General features: G+C 45.1%; 1 long non-coding RNA gene across 1 annotated transcript; it reads left to right on the plus strand.

Annotated features, from left to right (window-relative positions):
• The first annotated feature begins 780 nt into the window (after window positions 1-780).
• Window positions 781-16807, plus strand: LOC132712020 (uncharacterized). The gene is made up of 2 exons (XR_009622731.2): window positions 781-1068; window positions 16056-16807. It is a non-coding gene; the product is annotated as an uncharacterized LOC132712020 (long non-coding RNA).
• Window positions 16808-24455: the final 7648 nt, after the last annotated feature.

The following is a 24455-nucleotide window of genomic DNA, read 5'->3' on the forward strand; positions in this document are numbered from 1 at the left end:
ATATTTCACAATGACGTATCTATTTTATATTATGTGAAGGAGAACATATGGAGCCTTTGAATCACTTGTAATGCCCTCTCCCTTTCCCTCTCTCCCTCTCCCATATATGAACTGATCAACTTTACTCTTTTGGCTTTGACAGAGAGATATTTCCTATCACTGTTTTCATTAATTGCTGTAGAAGCTGAATCATATCAGTAGCATTTCTAATCTCCTGAAGTATTTCTAGGAGAAAATCTGGCACAGGCTGATACATAACTGTGTAGCTTCCAGCAAATACAGTTTTCATTTTACTTTTAAAAAAAAGTAAATTTAGATGAGTCAAAAACAGGTAGTGATTTTCTGGTGAACTTTAAAAATCCAATTTTATCTGCATTCAAATAATCTACTTGATGTCTTTTCTATCAATTATACGTCAGCATTCTGCAAAATATTGTTATACCAGTATTGTACCAAAATATTCATACCAAAGTATCTGCAAAATAAATACCAGTAATTTATTGTAATTCAGCTTTGCTCTATTAAACTGATATATGTGATCGATTACCCAAGAAAAATACTTTTTTTGTTGTTTAGGACCTAAGAAAATTTAAAAGTACAAATAGGTACAACAAGAAATAATGAATCCCTTGGTTTCATGGTCTAGCAATGGATCCAATAAGAATATTTTTTTTTAAGATTGGCTTTATATGCTAAAGATTAATCCATTCGAAGAAACTTTGGTACACATGTTACAGGTGTTTTCACAATTATCTGTAGTGTCTGTCCCCCAAAGCAAAGTTTTCCCCTGAAGGCCCTTACCTGCTTTTTGTTCAGCTTTTGGAGAGATTGATTGAAGTTAAGTTGAAGTGTGGGGGGTTGTTTTTGCTCTTGTCCATTGTGTTGTCTTTTATTCCTTGTTCTTGTTTATTATTTTATTTATTTATTTGAATCCAGCCTTTATTATTTTTACAAATAACTCAAGGTGGTGAACATATCCTACGTGCTTTCCCCCTCTAATTACCTCCAGAACAACAATCCTGAGAGAATGACTGGCCCAAAGATGTCCAGCTGGTTTTCATGGCTAAGGTAGGACTTGATCTCACGACCTCTTGCATTCTAATCTGGTGCCTCAATCATTAAACCAGACTGGCTCTCATGTCATATTCCTTTTAACGTGAGCCAAGTGGTGGGTTGCCCCCAGTTCGCACCGATTCTATAGAATCGGTAATAAAACCGGCGGGAGGCTCCACCCACCGACCCCGACATAATCAAACGTTTCTGTGCATGCTACCGGTTCGAATGGCCCTGCTGCGAACCGGTAGTAAAGGTAAGTAGACAGGGGTGACAGCAGATTGATCAGACTAAGAAACCAAGTAGGTCAGATCTGCTTATTTTGTAACACTTCTAGTAGCAGAATCTTGCAAGTCACTTTATCTTTGTGTGAATTAAGGAGCAGCTTGTCTGAGATAGCACTAGCACTTAGATTTATATACCGCTTCACAGTGCTTTACAGCCCTCTCTAAGCGGTTTTACAGAGTCAGCACATTGCCCCCAGCAATCTGGGTCCTCATTTTTCCGACCTCGGAAGGATGGGAGGCTGAGTCAACCTTGAGCCTGGTGAAACCAACTGGCTCATATTTATGATGGTTGCAATGTCCCAGGGACATGTGGTCACCTTTTGTGACCTTCTGACAAGCAAAGTCAATGGGTGAGCCAGATTTGCTTTATAACCATATTACTAACTGTGGCGAGAAAGGTTGTAAAATGGGGCAAAACTCACTTAACTCACACCTCTCCTGCGCGAGCTGCACTGGTTGCCGGTGGTCCTTCGGATCTGCTTCAAGGTTTTGGTTTTGACCTATAAAGCCCTTCATGGCATGAGCCCGGGATATTTGCAGGACCACCTCCTACCGGCCTCCCACTGCCTAATGCGCTCACATACAGCTGCCCTCCTCCGGGTGCCCTCGGTCAGACAATGTCGGCTGATGGCGCCCAGGATCAGGCCGTTCTCTGTGACTGCACCGACCCTCTGGAACGAGTTACCCACTGAGCTCCGGACGGCCCCTGATCTCCGTTCCTTCCGCAAGGATCTGAAGACATGGCTCTTTAAGCAAACTGGCTGAGTCTGTTTTGGGAATTTTAATTAATTGTGGGTTTTAAACTGAATTTTAATTGTTAATTTTAATCGTATTTATTATTGTTGTTTTTATTGGGATTTTATTGTTGTGAGCCGCCCCGAGTCCTTCGGGAGAAGGGTGGCCTATAAATTTTAATAAACTTAAACTTAACAACTGTCTCATTAGCAATGGAAATTTTGGGCTCAATTGTGGTCATAAATTGAGGACTACCTGAAAATCTAAGTCTTTTGCAAGGCTACCATTAATTAGCATGCCAAAAGATTGGTCTATTGACTTCTGCAATAACTTTAGTTAATACAACTGATCTATGCTCCAATTCACTGCGTGTGTTTTTCTACATCATATATATAATAGATTTTCTACCTAGGAGTGTTTTATGCAAATATTTAAAGAACTACAGCCCACTTTTTCACGTGGAAGCATTTAACACAAAAAAAAACTTTTAATAGTAAAGAGCACAAAGCCAGGCAAAGGAGTGAGTGGGAGAGGTGGGGAGGGGTGGGGCCAGTCAGTGGTGTGATTTGCCAGTTCGCTGAACTGTGCATAATGGTTACTACCGGTTCAGGAAAACCAGTCTGAACCAGCTGAATACCACCTCAGAAACACACCCAGAGTCTACTTGCTGCCACACATTTAACTATAACTTCTGTACATTAGAACATTACACACTCCTTCAGATTTACTTCCCTAGCCTGCACATGACCCTTGGACCCAAAAGATGTCATGGACTGAGTAAAATGTGACAAAACTCACTTAACAACGCTCTTGTTTAGCAACCAAAATTTTGGGCTCAATTGTGGTCATAAGTGAAGGACTATCTCTACCTTCCTCTGCATGGCAGCCTTGTCCTAATAAACTCCTTCCCTCTTCTGGCAGTTTTCCTCTCTGTTAGAGGCACCAAAATAATCCAGATGATATAAGGTCTCTTGCTGGAGCAGGGGGTTGGAAATGGCCTCTAAGTTTCCTTCTAACCCTGCTCTTCTATGATTCTGTAAGGATCTCCTGCTGGAGCAGGGGGTTGGACTAGATGACCTCCAAGATCCCTTCCAGCCCTAGATTGCTGTGCTATTTCAAAGAACCTTCTGAAGCCAGGGTTTGTGGTCCTTCCTTCCTCTCCTTTTTTTTCTCTCTCTCTCCCACCCTCCATATATCTTATCTTATCTATCTATCCATCCATCCAACTATCTCATTCACTTTCTCCTCCCTCCCTCCCTCCCTCCCTCCCTCTCTCTCTCTCTCTTTCTTTCTCTCTTTCTTTCTTTCTTTCTTTCTTTTTCTTCTTTCCCTTCCTTCCATCCCTCTTTCTTGTCTATCCCTTTTCTTCCTTTCTCTTTCTTTCTCTCTCCCTTTTTCTTTCTTTCCCTTTTCTTTCCTTCTTTGCTTTCTTGTCTCTCCCTTCTCTCTCTCTCTCCCTCTCTCTCTTTCTTCCTTCCTTCCTTCCTTCCTTCCTTCCTTCCTTCCTTCCTTCCTTCCTTCCTTCCTTCCTTCCTTCCTTCCTTTCTCTGTCTCTCTCTTTCTATTCCTTCCCTTCCTCCTTCCCTCTCTCCTTCTAAAGCTAGGAGACCCACCTGAAACAAAAACTCCTTTGGATGAAACCGGCCATTATATCCGGCTTATTCAACCCAACACACACACACACACACACACACACACACGGTCTTTGCTTCCAACCAAACGCAGAACAGCGGAGGAGGGCCCGGCAGGCATGTGGCAGCCAGGAAGGAAGTCGCAGCAACAAAAGCTGAGATGTTTGCAGTGGACGTAAAAACTTATTTAAGCTGCCTTAAAGCAGTTCAGTGCGATTTGCCTCATTTCCCTGCCAGCCTGTAAGGGGAGCTTGGCAGCAGCTGAATCTTGACATGGAGGGTTTATTCAAAAAGAAAATAAAAGAGACCGAAAAAAGAAAAATAAATCCCCACAAAAGGCTGCAAGAGGGGTGGTGAGGGAGAAGACATCCAGCCAGGCTGTGTCATTGGGGAGGGAAAGAACAAGAGATGGGAACAGCTGAGCTTCTTGTAGCCTTCTTGCAGCTTTTTGCTAAGCTTCCTCTCAGCTGGGACTGGGACGGGATGCTCCCTCCCAACAAGGCGAGAAGTGGCTGTGGCTGTGACGGATGGGGAGGGGTGAGGCTTCAGCCAATTCCCCAAACTGAACAAAAAGTTAACTGGCTGAAGAATCCCACCACTGCCTACACCATTTCTAACAGATGTCCAGTCTTTTCTTTTTTTTTTTTTATTGCAAAAGTTTTACAATTACATTTTCACCCCTTTTTTTCCACCACCCCCTCCCCAAACTTCCCATCCTCCCTAACCCTCCCTAACCCTCCCCCCCAGACTTCCCTATTATGTACTCATAACTAATAACACTGATATATAAGCTTGAACCCATCCCTCCCCCTGTATAATTTTTCCTCTTTGTCTCTTTACATTAAAATATTTCTAATACATTATTTTCAAATAAAAGCTATTTGATACTTTCTAGTTTGGTATTTGTTCTGAACATATTCTATCCACCTTTTCCATTCCCATTCATAAGTCTCTTGTGAACAATCTTTTAAATATGCTGAAATCTTCGCCATCTCTGCAAAACTGGCCATCTTCAAAGTCCATTCCTCGATAGTGGGCAAAGCTTCATTCTTCCAGTATTTACCTATCAACAATCTTGCTGCTGTTATCATATACAATATCAGTTTTGTTTCACCCCATGTAAAACCCTTAACTATACCCAATAAAAACAACTGTGGAGAAAATTGAATTTTTTTCCTCAAAACATTCTGCATGACCCACCAAATTTTTATCCAAAAAGCCTTAACTTTCCTACAGGTCCACCAAACATGATAATACGTAGCATCCAAACATTCGCATCTCCAACATTTTGGCTGAACATTAGGGTACATACATGACAACTTTTTAGGATCTAAATGCCATCTATAAAACATTTTATAAAAATTTTCTCTCAGGTTTTGCGACTGTAAATTTAACATTCTGAACCCAAATTTTTTCCCAAGTTTCCAGCATCACTGGTTCTTCAAAATTCTGTGCCCACTTAATCATACAATCTTTAACTAATTCCGTTTCTGAATCTCTTTCTAACAAAACATTATAAAGCCTTTTAATATGCATTGGACCTTTCTCTCTTATATGTCTAACCAATTCTTCCTCATGCAACATAATACCAGTTTTTTGGTCCTCTTTCCATCTCAGTTGTAGTTGATTGTATTGTAACCAAGTTAAATTAAACCCTTCATCCAACAGTGTCTGTAATGTCTTCAGCTGCCATCTGCCCGCATCTGTGAAAAGAACCTCTTTATATAAAAACCCCCCGAGTGACATTATATTTGTATTCCACAAAGTATGACCAAGATCCAGCCATAGCGGTATTTTGTAATCCCATTTGAGTCGGTGCTTCTTCCAAACTCTCATCAAAGAGTCTCTAAGTATATGACTTTTAAATACTTTGTCTACTTTATCGTCGTAAAATAAATAAGCATGCCATCCAAATTCAAGATCAAAACTTTCTACATTCAATATTCCAGTCTTTTTACTTCCAAACCAATCACTTGTTAAAGTTAAAGCTGCTGCATCATAATATAACTGTAGGTTTGGGAGTTTAAGGCCTCCTCTTTCTGGAACATCTTGCATAATTTTCAATTTCACTCTCGGCTTCTTCTCGTTCCAGACAAACTTATTCACACCAGACTGCCAAACTTTCAGTTGTTTATCACTTTTAAGCACCGGAATCATTTGAAACAAAAACAGAAATCTTGGCAAAATGTTCATCTTAACTGCTGCTATTCTTCCAAGTAAAGACAGTTGCAGCTTTTTCCAAGTCTCCATGTCTTTCTGAACCTCTCGCCACAACACCTCATAATTGTTTTGAAACAATTTCATGTTTGATTCTGCAACCTGAACTCCAAGATATTTTACCTTAGGTACAATTTCAAAACCTGCCCTCCTTTCAAGCTCATGTTTACGATCTTGTGTCATATTTTTGACTATCATTTTAGTCTTTTTTGAATTCACTCTAAAACCTGAAACTCTACCATAGTCTTGTATAATGTCCTTCATCAGGATTGTTGATTCCATTGGTTGTGATAGGGTAACAACCAGATCATCTGCAAATGCCTTTATTCTATAATCCTCTTGATGTCCAGTCTTTTCTTGAAAACTTCCAGTGATGAAGCTTCCACAACTTCTGAAGGCAAGCTGTTTCAGAGGTTGATTACTCTCACGGTCAGAAAATGTGAACAAAACATTTCAGTCTTGTCTTTTATGCCCTGTGGAAGCTCGCTAGATTTCAATCTGGATTTATTCAACCTTGGAGCAGGTTTTCCCATGGGCAATGCAACAGGGATGGGAGACGGGGTCAAACAGTCCCTGTACATGAGAGACAGAGCAACTTACCAAAAGTTAGGTGAGCAGCCAAGACAGGAAGTGGAGGCAAACAGGGAGGGAGACAAACAGGCGATGGAGGCAAACAAGGATGAACGGGGGCAAATATAGGCTGTGGAGGCAAACGGGGAGGGAGGCAAACAAGGGCGACGTGGCAAATGGAGGCAGTGGAGGCAAACAGGGAGGGAGGCAAATGAGGACAACGTGGCAAATGGAGGCAGTGGAGGCAAATGGGGAGGGAGGCAAACGAGGGCAACGTGGCAAATGGAGGCAGTGGAGGCAAATGGGGAGGGAGGCAAACGAGGGCAACGTGGCAAATGGAGGCAGTGGAGGCAAATGGGGAGGGAGGCAAACGAGGGCAACGTGGCAAATGGAGGCAGTGGAGGCAAATGGGGAGGGAGGCAAACGAGGGCAACGTGGCAAATGGAGGCAGTGGAGGCAAATGGGGAGGGAGGCAAACGAGGGCAACGTGGCAAATGGAGGCAGTGGAGGCAAATGGGGAGGGAGGCAAACGAGGGCAACGTGGCAAATGGAGGCAGTGGAGGCAAATGGGGAGGGAGGCAAACGAGGGCAACGTGGCAAATGGAGGCAGTGGAGGCAAATGGGGAGGGAGGCAAACGAGGGCAACGTGGCAAATGGAGGCAGTGGAGGCAAACAGGGAGGGAGGCAAATGAGGACGACGTGGCAAATGGAGGCAGTGGAGGCAAACGGGGAGGGAGGCAAACAAGGGCCGTCCAAATGGAGGCAACAGAGACAAACAGTGAAGGAGGCAAACAAGGGCCATCCAAATGGAGGCAGTGGAGGCAAACGGGGAGGGAGGCAAACAAGGGCAACGTGGCAAATGGAGGCAGTGGAGGCAAACGGAGGGAGACAAATGAGGACGACGTGGCAAATGGAGGCAGTGGAGGCAAACAGGGAGGGAGGCAAACAAGGGCAACGTGGCAAATGGAGGCAGTGGAGGCAAACAGGGAGGGAGGCAAATGAGGACGACGTGGCAAATGGATGCAGTGGAGGCAAACAGGGAGGGAGGCAAATGAGGACGATGTGGCAAATGGAGGCAGTGGAGGCAAACAGGGAGGGAGGCAAACAAGGGCAACGTGGCAAATGGAGGCAGTGGAGGCAAACAGGGAGGGAGGCAAATGAGGACGACGTGGCAAATGGATGCAGTGGAGGCAAACAGGGAGGGAGGCAAATGAGGACAACGTGGCAAATGGAGGCAGTGGAGGCAAACAGGGAGGGAGGCAAATGAGGACGACGTGGCAAATGGATGCAGTGGAGGCAAACAGGGAGCGAGGCAAATGAGGACGACGTGGCAAATGGAGGCAGTGGAGGCAAACAGGGAGGGAGGCAAACAAGGGCAACGTGGCAAATGGAGGCAGTGGAGGCAAACAGGGAGGGAGGCAAATGAGGACAACGTGGCAAATGGAGGCAGTGGAGGCAAACAGGGAGGGAGGCAAATGAGGACGACGTGGCAAATGGAGGCAGTGGAGGCAAACAGGGAGGGAGGCAAATGAGGACGACGTGGCAAATGGAGGAAGTGGAGGCAAACAGGGAGGGAGGCAAATGAGAATGACGTGGCAAATGGAGGCAGTGGTGGCAAACGGGGAGGGAGGCAAACAAGGGCAACCTGGCAAATGGAGGCTGTGGAGGCAAACAGGGAGGGAGGCATACAACGGCCGTCCAAATGGAGGCAGTGGAGGCAAATGGGGAGGGAGGCAAACAAGGGCAACGTGGCAAATGGAGGCAGTGGAGGCAAACGGAGGGAGACAAATGAGGACGACGTGGCAAATGGAGGCAGTGGAGGCAAACGGAGGGAGACAAATGAGGACGACGTGGCAAATGGAGGCAGTGGAGGCAAACGGAGGGAGACAAATGAGGACAACGTGGCAAATGGAGGCAGTGGAGGCAAACAGGGAGGGAGGCAAACACGGGCGACGTGGCAAATGGAGGCAGTGGAGGCAAACAGGGAGGGAGGCAAATGAGGACGACGTGGCAAATGGATGCAGTGGAGGCAAACGGAGGGAGGCAAATGAGGACGAGGTGGCAAATGGAGGCAGTGGAGGCAAACAGGGAGGGAGGCAAACAAGGGCAACGTGGCAAATGGAGGCAGTGGAGGCAAACAGGGAGGGAGGCAAACAAGGGCAACGTGGCAAGTGGAGGCAGTGGAGGCAAACAGGGAGGGAGGCAAATGAGGACGACGTGGCAAATGGAGGCAGTGGAGGCAAACGGAGGGAGACAAATGAGGACGACGTGGCAAATGGAGGCAGTGGAGGCAAACGGAGGGAGACAAATGAGGACGACGTGGCAAATGGAGGCAGTGGAGGCAAACGGAGGGAGACAAATGAGGACGACGTGGCAAATGGAGGCAGTGGAGGCAAACAGGGAGGGAGGCAAACACGGGCGACGTGGCAAATGGAGGCAGTGGAGGCAAACAGGGAGGGAGGCAAATGAGGACGACATGGCAAATGGATGCAGTGGAGGCAAACGGAGGGAGGCAAATGAGGACGAGGTGGCAAATGGAGGCAGTGGAGGCAAACAGGGAGGGAGGCAAACAAGGGCAACGTGGCAAATGGAGGCAGTGGAGGCAAACAGGGAGGGAGGCAAACAAGGGCAACGTGGCAAATGGAGGCAGTGGAGGCAAACAGGGAGGGAGGCAAATGAGGACGACGTGGCAAATGGAGGCAGTGGAGGCAAACGGAGGGAGACAAATGAGGACGACGTGGCAAATGGAGGCAGTGGAGGCAAACGGAGGGAGACAAATGAGGACGACGTGGCAAATGGAGGCAGTGGAGGCAAACAGGGAGGGAGGCAAACGAGGGCAACGTGGCAAATGGAGGCAGTGGAGGCAAACAGGGAGGGAGGCAAATGAGGACAACGTGGCAAATGGAGGCAGTGGAGGCAAACAGGGAGGGAGGCAAATGAGGACGACGTGGGAAATGGAGGCAGTGGAGGCAAACAGGGAGGGAGGCAAATGAGGACGACGTGGCAAATGGAGGCAGTGGAGGCAAACGGAGGGAGGCAAATGAGGACGACGTGGCAAATGGAGGCAGTGGAGGCAAACAGGGAGGGAGGCAAATGAGGACGACGTGGCAAATGGAGGCAATGGAGGCAAACAGGGAGGGAGGCAAACAAGGGCAACGTGGCAAATGGAGGCAGTGGAGGCAAACAGGGAGGGAGGCAAACAAGGGCAACGTGGCAAATGGAGGCAGTGGAGGCAAACAGGGAGGGAGGCAAATGAGGACGACGTGGCAAATGGAGGCAGTGGAGGCAAACGGGGAGGGAGGCAAACAAGGGCAACGTGGCAAATGGAGGAAGTGGAGGCAAACAGGGAGGGAGGCAAACAAGGGCCATCCAAATGCAGGCAACAGAGGCAGACAGGGAAGGAGGCAAACAAGGGCCGTCCAAATGCAGGCAACAGAGGCAGACAGGGAAGGAGGCAAACAAGGGCCGTCCAAATGGAGGCAACAGAGGCAAACAGGGAAGGAGGCAAAGAAGGGCCATCCAAATGCAGGCAACAGAGGCAGACAGGGAAGGAGGCAAACAAGGGCCATCCAAATGCAGGCAACAGAGACAAACAGTGAAGGAGGCAAACAAGGGCCATCCAAATGGAGGCAACAGAGGCAAACAGGGAAGGAGGCAAAGAAGGGCCATCCAAATGGAGGCAACAGAGACAAACAGTGAAGGAGGCAAACAAGGGCCATCCAAATGGAGGCAACAGAGGCAAACAGGGAAGGAGGCAAAGAAGGGCCATCCAAATGGAGGCAACAGAGGCAAACAGGGAAGGAGGCAAACAAGGGCCATCCAAATGCAGGCAACAGAGACAAACAGGGAAGGAGGCAAACAAGGGCCATCCAAATGGAGGCAACAGAGGCAAACAGGGAAGGAGGCAAAGAAGGGCCATCCAAATGGAGGCAACAGAGGCAAACAGGGAAGGAGGCAAACAAGGGCCATCCAAATGGAGGCAACAGAGACAAACAGGGAAGGAGGCAAAGAAGGGCCATCCAAATGGAGGCAACAGAGACAAACAGGGAAGGAGGCAAAGAAGGGCCATCCAAATGCAGGCAACAGAGACAAACAGGGAAGGAGGCAAAGAAGGGCCATCCAAATGGAGGCAACAGAGGCAGACAGGGAAGGAGGCAAAGAAGGGCCATCCAAATGGAGGCAACAGAGACAAACAGTGAAGGAGGCAAAGAAGGGCCATCCAAATGGAGGCAACAGAGACAAACAGGGAAGGAGGCAAAGAAGGGCCATCCAAATGGAGGCAACAGAGGCAGACAGGGAAGGAGGCAAAGAAGGGCCATCCAAATGGAGGCAACAGAGACAAACAGGGAAGGAGGCAAACAAGGGCCATCCAAATGGAGGCAACAGAGACAAACAGTGAAGGAGGCAAACAAGGGCCATCCAAATGGAGGCAACAGAGACAAACAGGGAAGGAGGCAAACAAGGGCCATCCAAATGGAGGCAACAGAGACAAACAGGGAAGGAGGCAAAGAAGGGCCATCCAAATGGAGGCAAAAGAGGCAGACAGGGAAGGAGGCAAAGAAGGGCCATCCAAATGGAGGCAACAGAGACAAACAGTGAAGGAGGCAAAGAAGGGCCATCCAAATGGAGGCAACAGAGACAAACAGGGAAGGAGGCAAAGAAGGGCCATCCAAATGGAGGCAACAGAGGCAGACAGGGAAGGAGGCAAAGAAGGGCCATCCAAATGGAGGCAACAGAGGCAGACAGGGAAGGAGGCAAAGAAGGGCCATCCAAATGGAGGCAACAGAGACAAACAGGGAAGGAGGCAAACAAGGGCCATCCAAATGGAGGCAACAGAGACAAACAGGGAAGGAGGCAAACAAGGGCCATCTAAATGGAGGGAACAGAGACAAACAGGGAAGGAGGCAAACAAGGGCCATCCAAATGGAGGCAACAGAGACAAACAGGGAAGGAGGCAAAGAAGGGCCATCCAAATGGAGGCAACAGAGACAAACAGTGAAGGAGGCAAACAAGGGCCATCCAAATGGAGGCAACAGAGACAAACAGGGAGGGAGGCAAACAAGGGCCATCCAAATGGAGGCAACAGAGGCAAACAGGGAAGGAGGCAAACAAGGGCCATCCAAATGGAGGCAACAGAGACAAACAGGGAGGGAGGCAAAGAAGGGCCATCCAAATGGAGGCAACAGAGACAAACAGGGAGGGAGGCAAAGAAGGGCCATCCAAATGGAGGCAACAGAGGCAAACAGGGAAGGAGGCAAAGAAGGGCCATCCAAATGGAGGCAACAGAGGCAAACAGGGAAGGAGGCAAAGAAGGGCCATCCAAATGGAGGCAACAGAGGCAAACAGGGAAGGAGGCAAAGAAGGGCCATCCAAATGGAGGCAACAGAGGCAAACAGGGAAGGAGGCAAAGAAGGGCCATCCAAATGGAGGCAACAGAGACAAACAGGGAAGGAGGCAAAGAAGGGCCATCCAAATGGAGGCAACAGAGACAAACAGTGAAGGAGGCAAACAAGGGCCATCCAAATGGAGGCAACAGAGGCAAACAGGGAAGGAGGCAAAGAAGGGCCATCCAAATGGAGGCAACAGAGGCAAACAGGGAGGGAGGCAAAGAAGGGCCATCCAAATGGAGGCAACAGAGGCAAACAGGGAAGGAGGCAAAGAAGGGCCATCCAAATGGAGGCAACAGAGGCAAACAGGGAAGGAGGCAAAGAAGGGCCATCCAAATGGAGGCAACAGAGGCAAACAGGGAAGGAGGCAAAGAAGGGCCATCCAAATGGAGGCAACAGAGGCAAACAGGGAAGGAGGCAAAGAAGGGCCATCCAAATGGAGGCAACAGAGGCAAACAGGGAAGGAGGCAAAGAAGGGCCATCCAAATGGAGGCAACAGAGACAAACAGGGAAGGAGGCAAACAAGGGCCATCCAAATGGAGGCAACAGAGGCAAACAGGGAAGGAGGCAAACAAGGGCCATCCAAATGGAGGCAACAGAGGCAAACAGGGAAGGAGGCAAAGAAGGGCCATCCAAATGGAGGCAACAGAGACAAACAGGGAGGGAGGCAAAGAAGGGCCATCCAAATGGAGGCAACAGAGGCAAACAGGGAAGGAGGCAAAGAAGGGCCATCCAAATGGAGGCAACAGAGGCAAACAGGGAAGGAGGCAAACAAGGGCCATCCAAATGGAGGCAACAGAGACAAACAGTGAAGGAGGCAAACAAGGGCCATCCAAATGGAGGCAACAGAGGCAAACAGGGAAGGAGGCAAAGAAGGGCCATCCAAATGGAGGCAACAGAGGCAAACAGGGAAGGAGGCAAAGAAGGGCCATCCAAATGGAGGCAACAGAGGCAAACAGGGAAGGAGGCAAACAAGGGCCATCCAAATGGAGGCAACAGAGGCAAACAGGGAAGGAGGCAAACAAGGGCCATCCAAATGGAGGCAACAGAGGCAAACAGGGAAGGAGGCAAAGAAGGGCCATCCAAATGGAGGCAACAGAGGCAAACAGGGAAGGAGGCAAAGAAGGGCCATCCAAATGGAGGCAACAGAGGCAAACAGGGAGGGAGGCAAACAAGGGCCATCCAAATGGAGGCAACAGAGGCAAACAGGGAAGGAGGCAAACAGCAGTTAGGCCACATCCATGAGGATGAGCACGAAGGCAGGCGAGGCGTGAAAAGGAGTGAGTGGGAGAGGCAGGGAGGGGTGGGGACAGTCAGTGGTGCGATTTGCCGGTTCGCCAAAGTGTGCATAATCGTTACTACCAGTTCGGGACAACCAGTGCGAACCGGCTGAATACCACCTCTGAGTGGTACCTTGGCACTTAACTGCTTTGAAACTCATCGAATTTGGTACTCAGTGCATTTTGACGTGAAAATGTCAGAACATGTCAGTGTCAGCTGCTTTGCGACTCACTACATTATTCCTGATGGGAAAAATTTTTTTGGTACTCATCGGTTTTGATACTCATCATGCCTCCCAGAACTAATTAATGATGATCATATACAGGTACCACTGTATATGATTGAAACCATTTCTCTCCACCCTCACTTCTTAAGCATTGACAAAGCTTGAACATAGAAAACTTTAACTGAAAATATTAAAACTCTTTTCCTTTTATGCTATGATCACGGTAGACATCCAACCTCAGTTGTCTGGAGTTCCAGAACTTTTGCACGTGGAAGCGGTCATGCAGTGGATAATGGTGCCATTCCTTTTTGGAATGGGTGTGCAGATAAATTTGTCAGGAACACAGCAAAGCTTTCAGAAATGCCATATTGGCAGAGTAGCCAGTCTTCTTCTGGGTGTCAGAAACCCTGTGACTTTTCTTGAGAAGCACTCACATCTGTCGGTGTGTCACTGACTCTGCCTATACAACCAACAGCTTTGTGTAGCAACCGTTTCTTGGAAATTGTGTTATATCATCCACAGGACTTCTGTACTAGTGATACATGCAAAAACTGAAGTATTTTATGAAAGGAAAAGAAAGTGGATCTTCAGAACTAGGTTGAAACGGTCATAAGATTGAGATAAAATTGTAAGTTATACTTGCCAAGAATAAATATACCAGAGAAACCTAATTTTGTGTCCTGTGATTTAAGCACAGTGAGAAAGCATCACTGGTTTTAGGCACAGTGAGAAAGTGCCATGATTTTTAGTCAGACCAGCTTGCTGGAATAATAGGGTCTTCAGAGCGCGACGGAAGGCACGGAGGTCGGGGATCCTTCGTATGTCCAGGGGCAGTTTATTCCATAGGGCCAGGGCCCCCACAGAGAAGGCTCTCCCCCTGGGGGTCGCCAGGCTACACTGTTTGGCTGACGGCACCCTGAGGAGGCCCTCTCTGTGGGAGCGTATTGGTCGGTGGGAGGCAATTGGTGGCAGAATGCGGTCCTGTAGGTAAGTCACTTTTCTTCTGTTTTGGAAATGGAGTAAGCCAAAATAAACAAAATAAGCACAGAAATTTAGGAACAGAAAAGGATTTGAATACAGATCGAGTCAGAAGTCTTTCTATCCTTTGGTAGCTTCTTGCCAAAAAAGATAGCAAATCAAGAGCTTTCAAAGAAATATATTGCAAATGACACCACAAGGTGGAATATTACAATAATTATCATTAAGGAAATTACTTGCCTGTTTTCTAAAAAAAACACCGCAGGGCAAGACATCAGAGATTTAGTGACAGTGCAGTGCTAGGAAAAGAATTGTAAGTGTTTGGGGATCTAACAAAATGCAGTACTCTTCCCTTTCCCAAAATGAATTCTTTTCAAATATAATGTAGCACAAATAATCAACTTATAACACAGATGAAGGGTCAGAAATTTATTTAAATTGCATCATTTCCACAGCACTCATGACATACAGATTCTAAAATGTTTTAAACATATACCAATAGACAATTGTTTCACAAATTGTTATGAAATAAAGAATTTATGCTTCAGCTTTCCTAACTTGACTATACACATAAAGAGAGATTTCTGTCAGTATTTGGGCTGAATTATAGTAAGGAAAAATGCCTTCCCACAAACTGCTTATGAAAATTAGAAGTTACATGTGGAATAATATCAACTGTAATTTTAAATTACTCTTTACGATCAACACACACCCCCCACACACACAAATTTAACATTCTCCTTGAGGATACCATTCAGCTCACTGGACAATAAAAGGTTCCCATTTTATAGGTATAATGCATAAAGGAGTCTAACATTCACAAGGAACATTGTCATTTTGCAAGATCAGGTTACACTCACAAAAGAAGAAAGCTTGTGATTTGATAGCCGCACTCTAACAACAACACACATACTTGCTGTTTCTCAATCATGGGCAAAGCAGTTTAGATGTGAAGGTGAGTTTGCCCTTGTCAGGTATGAATAAATCAAGGACTCAATCACAGAAGTGGCCCTACTCTAGTTTCTTTCATATTTCATGTGTTCAGCTTGGAGGTCTGAATGACAGATGCTTGCTTGAACATAAAAACATCTATCTATGTCAGGGGTGGGCAACTGTGGCCCTTTTACAACCTGTGGACTTCAACTCCCAGAATTCCTGAGGCAGCCAAACTGGCTCAGGAATTCTGGGAGTTGAAGTCCACAGGTCATAAAGGGGCCATATTTTCCCACCCCTGAATTCTATGTGATTTGAATATCTAATGGAGTATAATGCCACAAAGGAAGATGCTTTCATTCAAGCAAATGCAGGTACATCTCCTTCAGATCACCCAACTAAAACCAAGGTGGTCAGAGAAAGCAACAGGTAAACCAGGGGCATTTATTAAAACTCTTATGGGTTCGGAACTTGATTCAGTATGAAGTTCTCCTTAAGTTCAAATGCATACCTGAAGAAGGCTTTATTGTTTCCATTTTGCAATCAACCAATACTGCACACAAACTCAGGAAAAGATGGTAACCGAAAATTTAAAGGGGGGGGGGTCCATGAGAGTTCTTTTTCATTGGTAAAATAGGAAGCCCTGGGAGAAATACTGTGCGCCTCTTGTTCACAACAAAGAATGGCATTTGTACGTCTATGTGTTCTGAAAATAAATATTGTACTTTGAGAAACCTCTTCCATTAATTTTTTTCAGGCCATACAAGGACAAGTCAGAAGGCGCTTTGGATGTGCCTGATCTCATTATATAGGCTCAGTACTAATACCACTCTATAAAGCCCTAGTAAGACCACACCTAGAGTACTGCATCCAGTTTTGGTCACCACACTACAAAAATGATGTTGAGACTCTAGAAAAAGTGCAGAGGAGAGCAACCAGGATGATTAGGGGACTGGAGACTAAAACATATGAAGAACGGTTACCATGAACTGGGCATGGTTAGTCTGGTGAAGAGAAGAGAAGGACCAGGGGAGACATGATAGCCGTCTTCCAATACTTGAGGGGGTGCCACAGAGAGGAGGGGGTCAAGCTGTTTTCCAAAGCACCTGAAGGCCAGACAAGGAATAATGGATGGAAACTGACCAAGGAGAGATTCAACCTAGAAATGAGGAGGAACTTTCTGAAAGTGAGAACAATCAACCAATGGAACAGCTTGCCTTCGGAAGTGGTAGGAGCTTCATCACTGGAAGCTTTCAAGAAGAGATTGGACTGCCATCGGTCAGAATGGTATAGGGTCTCCTGCATGGGCAGGGGGTTGGATCAGATGACCTACAAGGTCCCTTCCAACTCTGTTAATGTTATGCAAATAGGTTTGTTTGGCGGGCAGTTTGAATTAACTGATCCTCAGCTGATTGGCTGACCACCACAGCTGCAAGGTATATAAAGGGAGCTATTTCCTTAGGTCAGTTGCTGGGTTCTCACCCTAATAAACAGAGCTGTTGTCACTCACTGCCTGGCTTGCTGCGTCCTCATTCACCCAATTTAGCACTATTAATGTATACTATCCAGTTTTTTTCAGGCAAAGCATTCATTTCTTTTATTTTCATCAATATACCAATGCTGCAAATTGCTTACCGAAAACTTCTTAAACTCCTCTCAAGACGGATTATGGAAATTAGTGCTATTAAGGTTGCTAACTCCTTCCTGGGGAAACATACAATCAATCTGGTTTTGGTATAGAAATGTCTTCCTTCCAATCTTTCATCTGAAAGCAACAGGAACATTTGTATCATTCACACTTCATTTTTCCCCATCTCTTTTTGTTTCAGCATGTAAGTATTATTGTATTTATTTATTATGTAAGTATTGATTTATTTTATTAGTCACATTTCTATGCTGCCCAACTCCCTAGGGACTCTGGGCGGCTTACAGCAAAAATAAATAAATAAATAAATAAAATAATGCGAACAATATCCCGTAAAATTTTTTTAAAAGAACATTAAAAACCCATACACTCCATTCCATGGCCGGGTCCCACAAGATCGTTGTAGCGAGATCAACGGCCCCAGGTCTGCCAGAAAAGCCAGGTCTTCACCGCTTTCCGGAAGGCCAATAGGGTGGGGGCGGTCCAGACCTCAGGAGGTAATTGGTTCCAGAGACCCAGGGCAGCCACAGAGAAGGCCCTTCCCCGCGGGCCCGCTAACCAACATTGTTTAGCTGACGGGACCCGGAGGAGACCAGCTCTGTGGGATCTTACCGGTCGATGGGAGCTATGCGGTAGAAGGTGGTCTCGAAGTATCACCCAACTACTGATGTAGATGCTTTTAAAAAATGGGCAGGGCTTCAAGTGTGATCTCACACCAGCTATCTTCAGATTTTTATTTCCCCCATCCCATCCGGCCCCCAGATTTCCATGACATACTCTGGCATTTTTGGAACAAAGAAACAAGAGTGTTTATTCATTTGTTTGCAAATACTGTACAACTAGCAAAAGAGTAAAGAGTTAAACTTCTTTTTTGGGGGGGGGAATTAAATGGTAAATGATGTAAATTTAGACCATAGGGTGGCCCTATGAATAGGGTGAACATAGAAGCCAAAGGAGCAAACTTTTCAGTGTTTGCAAATGATCTGGGTAAAATATGACAGGCCATGCAGGAAAAAGCTTGAGAAGGCAAGCCGATTTGGAAGAAAGACTGAGACAGAATTAGACTGACCCTGGGATCAGGGACAATTGCTTTCATTATTGATTGAAAGCGGAAGTAGAAATCAGAAGATATTGCTCAGAAGTTGAGCACACACACTCATCAAACGTTCAAAATTAGAGAAGCAAACATGCTGGAAGAAGAACCACAGAGAAGAGAATGGAATACACACACACACACACACACACACACACACACACACACACACACACACACACACTGATACATGTGTCATCAACTGGAAATGTGAATCCAGTGACGCTTCTGCACCTTATGACCTACTCACCAGGAGGCTGTAGATATAGGGCAAAGACCTGATTCCTGTTGCTTCTTTTTCTCTCTGCCTGTTTTTTTTGTCTAAGAGATGGTTAACCAGGGGTCATTTCCTTCCTGGACTCACATTTGAATCGCTGAAACTATTCTGGGTAGGATGTAATCAGCTAGATCAGGAGTGGACAACTATGGCCACTTTACAACCTGTGAAATTCAGTTCTCACTTATTCTCACTCACATGTTTTGAATGTGCAAAGAGGCCTGGAAGCTAAAACATATGAAAAATGGTTGGAGGATTTGGGTTTGGCTAGTCTAGAGAAAAGAAGGACTGGGGGGACATGATAGCAGTATTCCAGTATTTGAGAGGCTGCCACAAAGAAGAGGAGGTCAATTTATTTTCCAAAGCACCAGAGTGCAGGACAAAAAAACAATGGATGGAAACTAATCAAGGAGAGAAGCAACCTGGAATTGAGGAGAAACTTCGTAACAGTGAGGACCAGGGGTGAAATGCTCCCCGTTTGGAACAGCTCAGGCGAGTAGGTAGCGATGGCGGCGGGCAATTTGGAGAACCGGTAGCAAAAATCCTTTGCCCCCCAGCCTCCAGCTTGCTTACCTTCACACGCCTGCCTTGCTTCGCTTGCTGTAATCCCTGCAATCTATTGCATCAGCAAGCAACTGAATCTCCCTGCCTGCAATCAAGCTCATCGGTGAGCAGCTCTGTCTGCCTGCCTGCCTTGTTCCTTCAATTGGGTAAGTTTTTTTTCCCGTTTGGGAGATTTAAAAAAAATAGTTAATTGGGGTTTTTTTTAGTTGTTCTTTTTTTAGACCTAGCCATTTAAAGTTTAGGAAGTTTTAAATTTAGCTGCTTTTATATAAAAATAAAAATAAAATAAAATAAAATTTGTGCAGCTTTCTGAGATTTTGTGTGTTTCTGTATTGTTTCACTCTAACTACACAAACACACAAAATCTCACAAAGCTGTATGTGGAATTTTGTGTGTGTAAAGTGTGAAAGTTGGTTTTTTGGACTTTTTGTGGCTGTGTGAGGTTCCTGCTTGTTGCAGGGGCCATTTTGGGTCTAGCACAGCTGCTTTTACATTGTGGGTGAGCCAGTTGTGTTGTGTTGTGTTTTGTAGGTTAAAAAAGGGCAAAGAAGTGACGTCGACTTGGACACGCCCAGCTGACCAACAATCCACACCCACCCGGTCACCTGACCACCAAGCCACGCCCACTAATTAAGCCACGCCCACAGAACCGGTAGCAAAAAATTTTAGATTTCACCCCTGGTGAGGACAATTAACCAATGGAACAGCTTGCCTTCGGATGTTGTGGCTGCTTCATCACTGGAGGTTTTCAAGAAGAGATTGTCTGAAATGGTATAGAATCTCCTGCTTGAGCAGGAGGCTGGATTAGAAGACCTCCAAGGTCCCTTCCAGCTCTGTTCTGATTCTGAATATATTATTTTACCATAATAATTTGACTAATGCTTATGATAATCAGAATAGTCAGAGGAAGTATAATGCTAAACATCAGTGAATAAGCTCTTCTATATAGGTAGTCCTTAGTTAATGACTGCCTTGTTCAGAAACCATTCAAACTTATGATGGTGCTGAAAAAATATATTTTTTAGCAGTCCTCAGCCTTACAGCCGTTGCAGTCATGTGACTGTAATTCAGGTGATTGTCAACAGGAACACACAACTATTGCAGAGTCCTGTTGTCATGTGATTGCTATTCGTGATCATCAAAGTCAAAGAGAAGTTGGCACGAAGTTGCAAGTCATGGTCACATGATGTTATGCTTAACAATTGTGGGAGATCTGCTTAACGACTACCAGCTGAACTGATGGCATACCTCAGGTGCGTTCACATGATGTTTCATTTAATTACTGCATCATTTTGCGACAGAGATGCTGGTCCCAATTGTGGTTGTTAGGTGAGGACTACTTTGTATTTATATTCTGAGACCTTCTAAAAACATCACACTAACTAGGGATGGAAACAGAATAAATGACAGAATGTCTAGAACAAGAGTTTTTATATTTTAATCCTGTTTTTAAAAAGCAAGTATTTTTAAACTTCGGATAATCAATAGATGTGCAGAAAAAAAAACTGAATTGTGAGCTTCTATAATATCTTATATTTAACCATCCTACTATGCTAGATTTCAAAAGAGAAGGGAAATAGAAAACTGTAATACTTTTATGACTGCTTATGCCACAGTAACCCTTTGACGCCTGTCCAAAAAAATACACCCTTCATGTGGTTGAGGCGTTATGCTCTCGCAACTTTCCAAGCAACATTAAAAAAGACCGAAGTACCATTTCAATTGTTTTGTGTTTTTAGCTACTGCGTGAAAGAATTTTTGCTAAGATATGTAATATGACACGACTATAGCCTAGCCCTAGCCCCTTCTCAGAAATTGCCAGGTTCACACACCCGAAACATCTCTTCACTATCACAGTCATATAATCACACAATATTCATTCTGAACATTCAAATGATGTGAACAGAATCAAGAATCAAAACATTCCAGTACTAATCCACAAATTCCCATTCACTTTTTCAAAATATATTCCTCTTTCCCTACAACATTTATTTTTTAAATGTGGGAGTTATATATTGAAGGAAGTTAGCACCCACTCCTCTCCTAGAAAAATGAAATATTTTAGGAAATATTAAAAGGGCAGAATATTTCCCCTAAAAGGGAGGCAGAAACTCATCCCCCCCCCTTTGTTAATGAACCATTAAGGCCTGGTCTATTCTACATAACAAAGATCTACCTCCTTCAGGCAGAGCCATTTAATTGCCCTTCATTGCATCACCCAGCAAGATTCAACCAAACTTAACACAGAGACAACTTAAAAAGCTAGCTATGACCTCTGACAGCAACCAATCAGGATACTCTTCCTGTGCCCCAGGAAGTTCAAAGCCAGAGAAGGTATAAAACCGAGGGATTCTCAGCATCTCTGCCCTTTTTGCCCAGGATCTCAAGCTATGTGATACTGTTCATCAATAAACGTTCTTTCCAAGCAACTTCCATGAATCCAGTGATTTTCCCCCACTTTGAACTGAACCCAGATGGACATTTCTTCCAACAATATGTATGTGTAGATCAATAGAATGTTAATAACACCATAGGTTAGAAGATCATGAAGTTTCAGAATCTTACAAATTCTGAATTTCAAATTTCCCTACACTTCCTTTCCTTTCTGGCCTTCTATAACTTTGTTAGAGTGGTGATGACTCTACCCTAGCACATAATAGCACCATAAAGAAAACAATGAATAAGGCCTTTTCTGATTCCATAATATTCACCTGAGATTAAGGAAATTGCTTCGGTCAAGTCACTTTGCTTTTCTTTGGTCATAAAATATGCAACAGCACCACCCTGTGGTTCTTTTCTTTTCAGACAATGGGATAGCTAAGAATGTAAAACTTCGAGAAAATGTAACATTGCTTAAGAATACGCAATTCTTCCAGTTCAAGAAACACAATGAAACTCAATGGCCCAGATAATATTTTTTTTTAAAAAAAATGCAATACATCTAGTTAAAAATAAGCAAGTTGAAAAGGTTGCAATACATCTAGTTATAAATAGGTAAAGGTAAAGGTTCCCCTTGCACATATGTGCTAGACGTTCCCGACTCTAGGGGGCGGTGCTCATCTCGGTTTCAAAGCCAAAGAGCCAGCACTGTCCAAAGACGTCTCCGTGGTCATGTGGCTGGCATGACTGAACACCAAAGACGCACAGAATGCTGCTACCTTCCCACCAAAAGTGGTCCCTATTTTTCTACTTGCATTTTTTATGTGCTTTCGAACTGCTAGGTTGGCAGAAGCTGGGACACGTAACGGGACCTCACCCCATTATGCAGCACTAGGGATTCGAACCGCTGAACTGTCGACCTTTCAATCAACAAACTCAGCATCTTAGCCACTGAGCCACCGTGTCCCTTAGTTATAAATACGCATGTTGAAAATGTGGGATATATTGGGAATACGCTGTCTTTTTATAATGACTACAGGTAGTCCTCAACTTACGACCACAATTGAGCCCAAAATTTCCATTGCTAAGCAAGGCTAAGTGAGTATTGCCCCATTTTACAACCTTTTTGCCACAATTGTTAAATGAATCAAGTGGTCATTAATCTATCTTTTCCTATTGACTTTGCTTGTTGGAAGCCAGCTGGAAAGCTTACAAATGGTGATCAGGTGACCCTGGGACAGTGCAGCCTTCGTAAATAAATGCTAGTTGCCAAGCGTCTGAATTTTGATCCTGTAACTGTGGGGCTGCTACAAGGTTGTAAGCAGTGATAGGTTTCAAATTTTTTTACTACTGGTTCTGTGGGTGTGGCTTGGTGGGTGTGGCATGGCATGGTGGGCATGGCTTGATGGGCGTGGCAGGGGAAGGATACTGTAAAATCTCCATTCCCACCCCACACCAGGGGAAGGTTACTGCAAAATCCCCATTTTCTCCCGATCAGCTGGGACTCGGGAGGCAGAGAATAGATGGTTCTCCAGAACTGGTCAGAACCTGCTGAAACCCACCTCTGGTTATAAGTGTGAAAACCGTTCCTAAGCCATTTTTTTTCAGTGCAGTTGCAAATTTTAACAGTCAATAAACCAATGTTTGTAAATTGAGGACTTCCTGTATTGGTTTTTGGAATGAAAGTCAAGGGGGGGTTACCCCAAATCTTGGATCCTTATGCAATTTCTGTGATTTCCCAATATAACTGTAAAACATTTTAGATTCAAAGGGAAAACTCTGGATGATCCCTGTCTCCAGTTTTTTCAACCAAACATGTTTCCCCCCACCCCAGTTTGCACTGCAGCAGTGGTGGGCACTGGGCAGGGATCAGAAAAGAAAAGAAAAAAACAAATGTACCAGTATAGAATAGGTGGCACCTGACTCAACAATAACTGTGGGAGAGATCTACGAGTCCTAGTGGATAACTGCTTAAGTATGAACCAGCATTGCTGCAGCAGCTGCAATAATAGCCAATATAACCCTAGGTTGCGTCAACAGAGGGATAGTATCAAGATCACATGGAATGTTAGTACTGCTTTATATTGCTTTACTAAGACCACCCTTGGAATACTGTATCCAATTTTGGTCACCAAAATTTTGGATTTGAGGCTAAAACATATGATGAAACAAGTATGTCTAGTGCACCGGGTGTCAAACTCGCTGCGTCACATTGCCATCACATGACATTTCTGATGTTTTCCCCATTCGTGGAGCTGGGGTGGGTGTGGCCTGCACATGACACATCTGGCCCGTGGGCCACCAGTTTGACACACCTGCTCTAGTCTAATGAAGGACTAGGGGTGACATGATAGTTGCCTTCCAATGTTTGAGGGACTGTCTCAGAGAAGAGGGAGACAACCTATTCTCTAAAGCACCTGATAGCAAGAGAAGAAGTAATGGATGGAAACTTACCAAAGAGAAATCCAATCTAGAATTAAGAAGAAATTTCCTGACCGTGAGAACAATTAATCAGTGGAACGGCTTGCCTTTAGAAATTGTAGGTACACCAACACTGGAGCTTCTTAAGAGATTGCCATCAGTATATAGACAATATCTGTTTGAAAGAATTCATTCTCTCAATAACCTAGCAGAGAACTTGGAGGCAGAGGAGAAATATGTTGTTAACTGTAAGCTAATGAGCTACAATGTCTGAAAACAAGGCTGTTTTGAAACAATTTGTAAGTTCCATAATAAAAGAACCAGTCTGATATGGCACAGGTGAAGGGAAGGAAAAATGGGACTTAAAGCTTCAGGATGCACACATAAAGAAAATGAGATTCTCTCCCCCTCCCTCCCTTCAATTGTATCTGCTTCTCTCGGACAAGTCCCTGAAGTTTTCTTCACGAAGTTTTTCAGAAGTGGTTTGCCATTGCCTCCTTCCTACGGCTGAGAGAAATTGATTGGTCCAAGGTCACCTAACTGACTGTCCAAGGCGGGGAGTAAAGCTCAGGGTCTACCAGTTTCTAGCCTGTTGCCTTAACAACTACACCAAAGTGGCTCTCTACTGAGATCCTTAAGATTATGTAAGCCTTCTTTTATCTTTGTTATTATTGCAGCTGATTGTATCTGCAATAAATTTTATTATACTTGTCCTTGGCTTCCTGTGAAAACTCCAGAGAAGGAACTAGAATACTTGGAGCCTTTTTGCGGTAAGCTG

The sequence above is a fragment of the Pantherophis guttatus genome, chromosome 1, assembly GCF_059756535.1.
Source record: "Pantherophis guttatus breed Tessera chromosome 1, ASM5975653v1, whole genome shotgun sequence".
NCBI lineage: Eukaryota > Metazoa > Chordata > Lepidosauria > Squamata > Colubridae > Pantherophis > Pantherophis guttatus.